This window comes from Microtus ochrogaster, linkage group LG3 (assembly GCF_000317375.1).
Source record: "Microtus ochrogaster isolate Prairie Vole_2 linkage group LG3, MicOch1.0, whole genome shotgun sequence".
Lineage (NCBI taxonomy): Eukaryota > Metazoa > Chordata > Mammalia > Rodentia > Cricetidae > Microtus > Microtus ochrogaster.
Window position 1 is genome coordinate 33691468 of NC_022029.1, and position 12015 is coordinate 33703482.

Genomic DNA, 12015 nt, shown 5'->3' on the forward strand with positions numbered 1-12015 from the left:
CAGCATAATCCTTAACCAGACTCTAAATATCTGCCCTTATGCCCACAGATAAATGTAGTCCTCACACCTTCTCGAGGATACTCCTTTGCAACAGACAGAGACCATTACAGAAAACCACAACCAATCAAAATGCAGATTTGTGAAGTATACTCCACCTGGATACATATACAAAACAACGCCTGCACCTCAGACTCAGGGACCATCACAGAAGAAGCAGCAGCAAGAATGTCAGAGTCAGAGAATCATGGAGTTTTCTGTGAGACTGTGTCTCCTGGTGACATCAGAAGCTACACCTATATAGTCTTACCAACATGACTGTCCAAATATGAGCAAAACGTGGAAGACAGCAATAGACATACCAAACTGTAAGGGAACAAGCCCACAAGGCCTCTGTCCTGCACAAAGAACTATAGGCAGCTGAGGAAATCTGGGAACAAGAAAGGTAGCCCTCCCAGGGAAGAACACACCAATTTTGTCCAATGCCAAATGGTCATCCCTGAAAACAGAAAAATAAGAAGCAGTATACAGACTAGATAGCTTTTACTTAGGAAAAAAATATATATACATGCAATAACAATGAAAAAGAGGTCATGAATTTGAAAGACAGTGAGGAGGCATATATAGGAGAGTTTAGAGTTTCTTGAGACTCCACCCCTTTGTTCCTCTTCTTCGCGTCTCTAATATAAGTAATTTACTATGTCACATGTTATCTTGGCCAAAGACCCAGATTAAATGGCCACTTGACCTTGTAATAATACCTCACAACCATGTACCAAAATAAACTATTTCTATGTGTAAGATAATTTTGCCTTGGTATTTCCTTATAGTAACATAAATCTGGATTGTATCATTCCAAAGGCACAGACAAAAAAATAAATCAATGAGTTATACAAAACTAAAAGACTCTGTCTAGCACATGAGTTGATCAATAAACTTCAGAGCCAACCTACATTGTGGTTTAAAAAAAAATCAAGCCATACATATGGGGGAAAAGATTATTTGAGGAATTTTAGGGATTCGTGCAACTCAAAAGAAAGAAGAAAATATCAGTGAACATAAAATCTGAGCAAAAAAGAATCAGAAATTACTTTTAAAAGATATTCAAAAGACCAAGAAATACATTAAAAGGTCTTTAAAGCTACTAATCACCAAAAGAATACCAAGGAAAACATCCATGAACTAACTACTTGTTAGAATGTCTTCTATCAAAAACACATTGCTTACGTAGCAGAACAGACACCAGGACACAAAGGTGGTTTTCCTAAAGTAAGGCTAATCCATTGCATTGGGCTTTGCCGACCTCTAGAATTTCTCCTAATTCAGGAAAGTCCACTGTGCGATTTGTGGCCGTGGGGGACTGCATTTCCCTCTACCTTAATTAACAACAGTAACAAATAGGCAAAGACAGGGGTGAAGAGTGAAGGCAATCTTGCTCAATGGTCACAGAAATGAAAGTTAGTGTACCCATTGTGGGGTGAGAGGCAGGGTTGCAAGGTGATGTTGAAGAGTACAGACTTCCAGTTAGAAGTTACAGTGATGTATTCTACAACATGATAACTACAGTTTATGTCTCTCATTTATTCCGTCTCATCTCAAAAACTTAATTAACTAGATTGATTCATTTATTCTAGAACATCCAAAAGTATAAAAGTGTCATCTTGTACATGATACATAGACACAATTTTGTCAATGAAAAAATGTAAAAAGAAGAAAATTGCTGTCCTAGCTATATCCTAAAAGGCATGTAGCTATCATACAGAATCTTTGCAACATGGGCTGTCTGTTAAGTGGAAGTTAAGTTTTTTTCTCACTGACCACATGGGTACAAGGAAAGGGTCCAGTCACAGTGGGGACATAGTCAAAGAAATGCAAAATATGAGCCATGGATATTACTTCCTATGACGAGATAATTTGAGTGCATTCTTTGAAACATGAATTTAAACAATTCGAAATAAGAGCATAAAGGAAAAACAGAACAGCACTCACTTCTTTATAAATATTCTATATAAAGAATCATATAATTGTCTTTTAAAAGTTATAATTATACTTCCCTTGTTGCAGTTGTTTTATTTCTGAGATGATGTTTATAGACAAAATTTTATTTTAAGCACATTAAGGGTACTGGTTATTTAAAGTAACTCCCCATTGAATAAAGAATGCTTTTAACATGCAAATAGATAACCTCTATCTAATCATTTTTAAAGCCTTGGTTTCATAAGATGTTTTCTAGAAGTAGGATACAGCTGTGAGGCTGTCAGAAACATCTGGTAGTTTGCCTGTGGAACTGCTCATGTCTTCCTTGTGGTACCTTCAAAACAGAAAGCCTGCTGGCCTCCTAGGAAGAAAGAGACATAGAGTTCTTCGCTGTCACTCAAGTGTGGAGAATTAAAGAGAGGAGTTCCTCTGAGTTTCCCCCGTGATTAGGCTCTGCTATTTTCCATGGTAAAATCTTAAAGCAAGCAAAGGACTCCAAACAAAATAATAGTCTTAATGAAGTCAGTCTCATATTCTCAAGGCCCAGGCCTCATTAATAATCATAAATCATATTCCCTCTCAAGCTAGTTCAAATGTCTCATGCAAGGAGTTTTGCACAAGATTCTTTATATGTCTACCCTTTAGGTTGATAACATTTCAGGGGCTAAAAATACTTAAAATTAAAGGTTAGGAATGTGAAAATTTCTCAGAAACTCAAAACAATGAAAGTTTCTTTGCAATGAGTTCCAAAAAGAAATGTTTTGTGGGTTCCAGATTAATATTCCAGTCCTTTCCTCCTGAAATCAAGTCTGTGTCAGAGTTCAATATTGCAAAGGTTTAATCTTCAGGTGGGTTGCTTGGCTGCTAGTGTATGCTTGCCACATATTCGCCATGAGAAAGGCTGTTAGGGTAAAGCAGGGTTAAATAAAGTGCTTTGGCCATGAAATTTCTAAAGTATAACTTGCCACGCATCAAATTAGAACAAGAGCCTTCTGACAGGATTTGCTAAATGTTATTTTTTAGAAACTTACCCAAGGAATCCACCAGCATCTTTTATCATCAACTAAAGAATACTTGGTGATTAATCTAACAAAATAAATTATAATGCACCTTCAAGAAAAAAGAAAGACTTCTCTAACCATAAATCATTAAGAGTTATAAGGACTCAGACAAGCATGATGTCATGATAAAGTGACTAATGTCATAATAAAATAATCAGAACTAATTCTAGAGCCTCGGTTCCAGGGGCCATTCTGACTGCTGACAGTTATTTATGGAAAGATTTGAAATGAGTTTCTATGCACTTCAGTTGCCTGAAGTACTTACCTACAACAGCATTGTGTTTGTACATGCATTTGTGTGCTTATGTGTGTTTGTGTGATACACGAAGGGATATAGCACTATAAGGCATGTGTGGCGATAAGAAAATATGATGCAGAGAAGTGATTCAAAAAATAAAACCCAGAGTATGTGTTCTGTCAATGTCATACATGAAACAGCTCTGTGAGTCTCTACCCATGGCATTATGAGTTTACTGGAGAACTCAGGCATAGTGGCTGACATTGCCGTTACCAAAATAGAAGGATAGCAAGGTGGGGCTTCTTTGTATCAGAGGTGTGAAAAATAATGAAGAACTAAAACTCGTTCCTCTGTTCTGCAAGTGAGAGAAAGCACCAAATGGAGTCTGACAGAACATTCTCATTTCCCAAAAGAACATTCCAGTTTTTAATCAGACTTTTTGAGGTTTCTGTCTGTAGAGAAATGTGGGATGTAGCCAGAGGGCTTGTCAAATCGAGCTCTTTGTTTTCTTAATAATAGAGAAAATGGAACTTTTTTGAAAATCACATTTGTCTTTAAAACTGTAGAGACTGGTTATTAAATAGAGTTCTAAACAGAGAGTGAAGATTCCACAGTAGATTGAGCACATTTGACTCTGGGAAGTCACTGAATCAGTCTATCTCGGTTTCATGTTCCTCAGAAGGGAATTAGGGCAACCCCTTGGTTTTCTAATGATGAATATGATGATAATAATTTGATCAGGATAGAGCACTGGATAATGTTTTAGAAACAGTTGAATGAAAAACAAGCAATTAATAGTAGAAAACTATACCCCAGGAAAGTCTAGATTTATGTCCTTTATTACATCAATCATATGGATCAGGATAAAAATCTCAGTTCTAGAGTTTACTGCTACTATGTACATGATTTAAGAATTAATAAGCTGGGCACTGGCAACACATGCCTTTAATCCCAGCACTCGGGAGACAGGCAAATGGATCTATCCCTCTGAGTTCAACACCAGCCTGGTCTACAGAACAAGTTCTGGGACAGCCAAAGCTACACATAGAAACCCTGTCTCAAAATAAAATAAAAATTTGATAAGCCCCAACTTCATAAACAGCCAGAAATAAGCTGGGCTTGTTTTTCTGTGTGCCAAATTAAAACAAGACTAAGATGCTGCTCTAAGATGCTGTGACGGTCTTCCTGCCCTGATTTCCTTCAGTGATGGTCTGTAATGTGGAAGTGTAAGCAAAATGAGGCATTTCTCTCCCATGTTGTTTATGGACTTGGTGTTTCATCCGAGCCACAAAAAGAAAACTAAGATACTATTCAAAGAATAATTTAGCTATCTTAAGCACTTTCTTCCTCTTTGGGAGTTCTCTGAAAGTAAAAAAGAACTATGTGTGAGCCATATTTTCTCAGATCCTATTGATTAAAAAAATATCCTTCTATTAGAATGGACTTAGATCCTTGATTCTACATGACTGCCCACAGACTCTGATAGTAGCCTATACACTCATGAGTCCAGGAAGCTGTCATACAGAGGACAAATTAAGCTTCAGTTATCTTCATCAGTTAAGGAAGGTGGTTAGATAAAACTAATATGGCAGAAAAGGCAGTAATTCTTTTAAGATTATTTGAAATAACAGTAAGCCATTTTTAACAGGGTTCTTCTTCAGAGTATAAACTCCTACGTTATAAATATGCATGAGGATGAAACTTCCGTTTCGTTCACTTAGTCTCCTTCTCCATGGGCAACTTCTGCTACTGACATGGTTTCCAACAATCTGTGACCATGGTTTGGATATGCTTTGTGTAGTTGTTCTGCTTCAGCTCTCTGAAGCTATCATTTCCATTACCATGGCTCCAATGCCACTTCGCAGTTTTAATGGCTATGTAAGGTTCTAGCTTGTGCTTGAGTAACAATTATTTAGTCAGGTTATTCTCTATCACCGTTTAGAGTCCTACAGTTTGCTTTGACTCTTCAAACTAGAATTTCCGTGAATATGTTTGTACTATACCATTTTTCACATAAGCTAAATATTTCATAAGTAATCTTCAATAAAGAAAAAAATTCAAAATGATTATATCTGTGTCTTTGTTATGGTAGATGTTATGTTAAAATGGATTCCCTTATATATGTTTAAGATTGTTAAAATGATTTGTTTTTGTTTTTGTTTTTCAAGACAGGATTTCTCTGTAGCTTTGGAGCCTGTCCTGGAACTAACTCTGTAGACCAGGCTGGCCTCAAACTCATAGAGATCCACCTGCCTCTGCCTCCCAAATGCTGGGATTAAAGATGTGTACCACCGCTGTCCGGCTTAAAAATGAATTTTTTAAGAGTCTCTGAGTTTTTTTTTATAAATGCATGGATTCAACTACAAGAATATAGGAGGAAGCTGCATATCTCATCATGCATAATGCCTCTCTAGTTTCCCCCTGAAGGGTGTATTCGATGGGCACGCTTAAATAAACAGACCAGCTCAAAACAACAGATATAATTTAATAACTGAAAAACGGGGAAACTCACGAAGTAAAAGTTCCCATGTCTAAATGGGTCAGGCGAACAACGCCCGCAGAGAGCGAGCGCACCTGAATCTCTAGGTTTTCTTCCCCTGGGGATCAGGTTGCAACACCCAAGCAAGATGTGATTGGCTGAGCTTCCCTATCATCTCCCCCTTTTGTCTAAACAAGATCTAATCCAATACAACTATATACAATCAGAACAGATACTAAATATAAAATTACAAACAATAAACAATATTAAGCAAGAAACAAATAACAAAAGTTTTACTAAGCATTCTATTTCAAGGAGTCTAAATAATGTATTGAAATTAAGTTTAGCTAAATCATGAGGAGGGTAACTACAATTATCTAATCTTTAACTCCATCAAAGTTCTGAGAAGGGAAGTAATATTACTTGAGTCAACAGGAAGTACAATCAAGAAACTTCCAAAATGTGCAACAAATGACAGAGACAACTGACTACCTGGGCAATTACCTGAAGTCTCATTTGAAATATTGAGGCAACCAACTTTGGCTCAGGCCTAACGTAACTGACATACCATTTTCAAAGGCAAGAACCATTTCAGAACTATCTTACCCTCTCTTGGCAGGATATGACAATCCTGTTTTTATCCATTTACGGATACTCTGTATCTCTGTCTGTGGTCGAGGTATGGGCTTTTCTTTGCCCAAAGGCCAGTTCTGCCAAGAAGAAGACAAGCTCCAAGTGGAGCGTCTTTGGTGCTCAACATTCTCTCGGGAGTAGAGCGGTGTTGCCAGGAGTGATTGTGTCTCACTACCACGGAACTCTAGGTTAGATTTAAGGCCTTTTTCTACAGCTCTTTGAAGAGGCTGAAGATTGTACTATCTATACTAAATATAATCTCTACGTATCTAAAGAGCCTGATTAGCCTAAATATAAATATGACAAACATAGATGAATATTGATCTATAATTCTCAATACCTATCTAACTTAAAGACTAAGACAATAAACAACTGTGAAATAAATGAGGACAATGACTTCCAAATGTAAACAATGTATATCATTATATAAACAATATATAAGTATCTCAATCAGAGGTAGAAATGTGCACTGCAATGTGGTAAATATATATATATATATACACACAATATATATATATGAAATGTGTTAAACAGAGGTAGAAGCATACTCGTATACAATATTCAATATAATTTAACTTTGTATCAATATACAAGAATTGTCTAAAAACAATAACTCACAAATACCAATCTATAATTCCATCACCAATTATCCTTCTTTTTTTTGTTTTGTTTTGTTTTGTTTTGTTTTGTTTTGTTTTGTTTTGTTTTGTTTTTCGAGACAGGGTTTCTCTGCGGCTTTGGAGCCTGTCCTGGAACTAGCTCTGTAGACCAGGCTGGTCTCGAACTCACAGAGATCCGCCTGCCTCTGCCTTTTTTTAACAACAGATATAATTTAATAATTGAAAAACTGAGCAGGGCGGTGGTGGTGCACACCTTTAATCCCAGCACTTGGGAGGCAGAGGCAGGAGAATCTTTGTGAGTTTGAGACCAACCTGGTCTACAAGAGCTAGTTCCAGGACAGGCTCCAAAAAAAAAAAAATTGAAAAACCGGGTAACTCACACAACTGGAATAAAAATTCCTATATCTGTCTAAACAGGTCAGGAGAACACCGCGCGCAGAGAGTGAGCGCACCTGGATCTCTAGGTTTTCTTCCCCTATGGACCAGGTCTCCATACCCAAACAAAATGTGATTGGCTGAGCTTCCCATCATTTCCCAAATGATAGCCTGATGTCTTTGCAATTCTCAGTGCCTACTTATGAACTCCTTCTAGCTGCATCACTTAGACACCAACTCTAGGCATTGCCATAGACTAGGGAAGGGAATAGCAGATGACAATACAGCCCTCTTAGGAAGGGATTCGTGCCTGCTTTTGTATAGGTCACAGTGGGGCTCTCCTGGAAAGTGAATGAAGCAGAGGAACAACATTTTGAGTGGGTTTAGCAATGGGAATTGTGACAGGAGTCCCATTGGACTCCTGAGCTCCCTCCACAATGGGCTGTCTTAGCTATGTTTTTATTAATGTGATAGAACGCCATGGCCAAAAGCAGCTTGGGGAAGAAAAAATATATTTCTGCTGACAGTTGTAGCCCATTGTAAAGAACAGTCAGGACCAGGTAGGAACCTTCACTGTCAAAAACTGACCTCTGATTTTTGGTTCACTGTCTACAAATTATGTTATCTATCCAAACTTAATTTAATACAAAGTTTAAATTTTGGCTTTTATTTAAGAAGACAGTTGTAAATATATAAAATAGTAAATATTGTCATATTTAAATGATAATTACAATTTAGGGCAGATGCAATGATATAAATCTGTGACATCATTAGGTATCGTGGTGACAAATGTGACTGCATTTCCACTCAGGCTTGAATAGGAGGAAAGCCTTCTGAGTCAGTCAAAACCTTTCCTTGGATGTGGGGTGAGGTCTTGACTCATTTCTGGGAATTTCAGGTCAGACCGATAAGAAATGCCCATCAAACTTCACCACAACACAGGTAAATCACAAGTGCACAGATGACCATGAAAACATGGTACTTTCTCCAAACTTCTCACTATCCTGTCTTCTCGAGGATAACACAACTTTTGCTTCTTTTTCTTTTCTAGATTTATTTATTTATTTTGTATACAGTGTTCTGTACAGCATGCATACATGCAGGCCAGAAGAAGGACCCTCATTACAGCTGATTGTGAGTCACTATGTGGTTGCTAGGAAACGAACTCAGGACCCCTGGAAAAGCAGCCAGTGTTCTTAACCTCTGAGCCATCTCTCCAGTCCCAACACAACTTCTTAAAAGAACATTTTGGTCCTTTTCCAATTTTAAAGTAACCAGCTTAGTCAAAAGTAATCTTGACACAATTCTTACTTCTTAGCTTAGTGGTGATGCCAAGGTGACTTATGCTCACAACAGTTGACCAAGGCTCTTCTTGGAAAATAAGGAAAACAACACTTTAATGTTATAAAACCTCTCATAGGATATGCAGAAAAGCATTCCAAGTCTTACTTTTTTGTGTTAGAATTGAATTTCTTCCAAGTCTGAGAAGAGATTCCAACTCCCTCCGCCTCTAAATCACCTCTGCAATACACTGTTCATTTCCTGTTTGGTGGCTGCCATGACTCAGTAGTTTCCTGCTCATTTTCAAATTGTAACCCAGGCTATGTGATCTCATTATTGATTTTTCAGCATTTCATAAATTAAGTTGGCTCTGTTCTGGAACCAATGCAGGTCTATGGTGCATCAAGAATATAAAAGTAGGAAGTCTATGAAGTATCATTTTTTTTCCCTCATGCCTCATGAGAGTAAAAAGAATAGGAGAAAATAGAATCTAGCTGACTTTGTTTTGGCCTTAGTCTGATGTGAGTAGTGATATTTCTCTACCATCAGTGACTTGCCTAGAGAAGAATTTTAAGAGGTGCCATATAAAATGGCCATTTTATCTGGGAAAGGCTAGCTTGTGATATAAATCAGAACAAAGCTTCCAGGGGAGAAGAACATTACTTTTTAGAATGATGAAAATGAGCTTGGTTTTTATACATAATGGGAAAAAGGAAAGGCTTCGAGATCCCAGGCCTGCAGAATCTATAATACTGCTCAAGAAAGGGGCAGCCTACCAACTGCATGACATCCATTATTTACCCAGTGATTATTCCACAGCCCATTTTATGTGTGTGTGACACACTACTGAAAGAGACAAGCAAGGCAGAAATGGAAATTATGTGGATGTGATGTGGTAATCACAAGGTAATTTTAAACTTGCTATTTAAAATATATTATTTAACTGTAATGGATTGCTTGATACATGCCCTTCGATCGACATTGGTGACCTGCCTACAAGTTGTGATAGTGCAATTGTGGCACAAAACTTATATGACTAACCAACTAATATCTGATTGGATTTAAGCTCCCCTCCATGAGATAGAGTCTATTTTATCAGCACTGCTCAGTGGCCAAAGACCTGATCTCAGATAGGTCCTGAGGGAAGAAAAATATTACTGCCGTGCTAAAGGGATTAACAATAAAATGATGCCTAAGAACATCCTGCTACACTCACAGATCAGTGTCTTGCTCAGACATCCTAAGATAGGCTTCCTCATGTAGTAGATGGGAATAAATAGAGACCCACAACTGGACAGTAAGCAGAGAGTGAGACCATTCAGTCCTAAATGGGATGTTTCCATTAACTGCCTTCTGTAGGGCTCAAAGAACCTTGCATAGGAGAAAGCAGAAAGAATTTAAGATCCAGAGGGGATGGAGGACATAAAGAACAAGGCATTCTAAACACAGCAGAACCACCACACATATGAGCTCATAGAAAGAGTGGCAGCGTCCACAGGGCCTACATCCTTTTAGCTTGATGGTGTCCCAGTGCTGAGAGGGAAAACAGACATAAGCCACATCCCTAATTCAGAAGCTAACTCCAACTGACAACTGCTCACAAACAAGAAACTAGTTTTTTCCATCAGTGCCTCATTGGATGTACAAACCAATCTTAAGGCCAGAATCCATGCCTAGCAGTAGCCATCAACACAAAACAAACTCAGAAACTCAGTGACAATTTTTTTTGTGGTTCATTGTCTCATAAGTCTTTTCCAGGCTTTTCTTCCCTTACATGTCTTTCACATAAATATTATGGTTTCTGGTTTTATGTTTTTATAGAGTATCTGTGTTTCTGTACCTTTTACTTTGACTCTTGCTCTTTGGATTTTATTTTACCACCTTTTCTTCCACCACCACCACCTCCTCCTCCTCCTCCTATTATTTTGGTTTTCCAAGCAGGGGTTCTCTGTGTAGCCCTTGCTGTCCTGGAGCTAGCTCTAAACCAGGCTGTCCTCCTCCTCCTCCTCCTCCTCCTCCTCCTATTAATTTGGTTTTCCAAGCAGGGGTTCTCTGTGTAGCCCTTGCTGTCCTGGAGCTAGCTCTAAACCAGGCTGTCCTCAAACTCACAGATATCCACCTGCCTCTACCTTCTGAGTGCTGGGATTAAAGGCTTACACCTCCACCATCCGGCTGGTTGCCCCATTTTTAATGATACCTTGTTCTGCTTGGATACTAAAAGTCCTTGGATTTAGGAAAATGTAAAACTCCATAGAACTGATGGCTCCATGCTGTATGTGATGGACGTTTAATCTGATGACACAAGGTTAAGAAGAAAATGAAAGCTCTTTGAGAGGCAGAGGGTAGGTACTAGACTTCATGTGTACCTGCTCCCAGCCACAGACTTGTGTTTATCCAGTTTACAACAGCGGCAGGATCCTGGAGATCCTGAACATAAGTAAGGGACAGATCACACCTGCAGGAAACATGCAGAGAAGCCAGAGAGAAGGGCAACTCAGGGATGGCTGTGGGAGCCGATCTGAGGGCCTGTGACTCAGCCTTCTGGGTTAGGAAATATCTTCCTGGCTAACCCGATTCTGAGTGGCAGCTGACGTGAGAGAATCTCATTGGGGGTTCAGTTTTGCTGAGTGAGGAGTGAGGAGGAGGGAAGCCAGAGCACTAGGTAGGTGCGGGGTGGCTTTCAGCCATAGATGTAGATGATAAAGGAGATGTTCCGGGTATAATAGGAAATAGATGAGGAGAATTAGATTTCAGGAGAGCGTTATCAGGAGGCCCCAAAGTGGGAGAATCTTTGATGTAGGGAACAAAGGGATTTTTGGTTTTTACAGGTTCTGGGGATGGGCCAGAAGGCTAGAAGGTTCCATACCACATGATCCAGCCTGTGGGCGGGGAGCCATAAGGCCAGAAGGGGTTAAATAAGAGCATAAAGTCATTCTGGGAGATGGACTTGTCTCAGCTGCGAGAGTGAGGGACTGCCAGTCCATGGCTGGTGTTGCTGTGGTTCCAACTGAAGAGAGGCAGGCTGTAGAGTGACGGCCTGATATATCCAAGGTTGCCACCTCTGGTTCTCTAAAGTGGTAGCGTCTTTTAAGGTCTGTAGCCTAACATCCATGCCAATGCCATGAATTTGAAAGAGAGAAAATGGGGGAGGACATAGGAGCAGCTGGAGAGAAGAGAAGGGAAACGATGTCATATCATTATAATCATAATCAAAAATGATTGCCATTGTGCCACGGTGCACATATGGAGGTCTGAGGACAACCCTGTGGGATCAGTTTTCCCACACCACCTTTATGTGGGACATGGGGCTGCTGTAGAATATTATTTTAAGGTGTGTTACATTTGCTTATGCTC

General features: G+C 39.0%; 1 pseudogene; it reads left to right on the forward strand.

The window, feature by feature from the left end:
- The first annotated feature begins 1216 nt into the window (after positions 1–1216).
- LOC113457620 lies at positions 1217–1371 on the forward strand (annotated as a pseudogene).
- The last annotated feature ends 10644 nt before the right edge of the window (positions 1372–12015 follow it).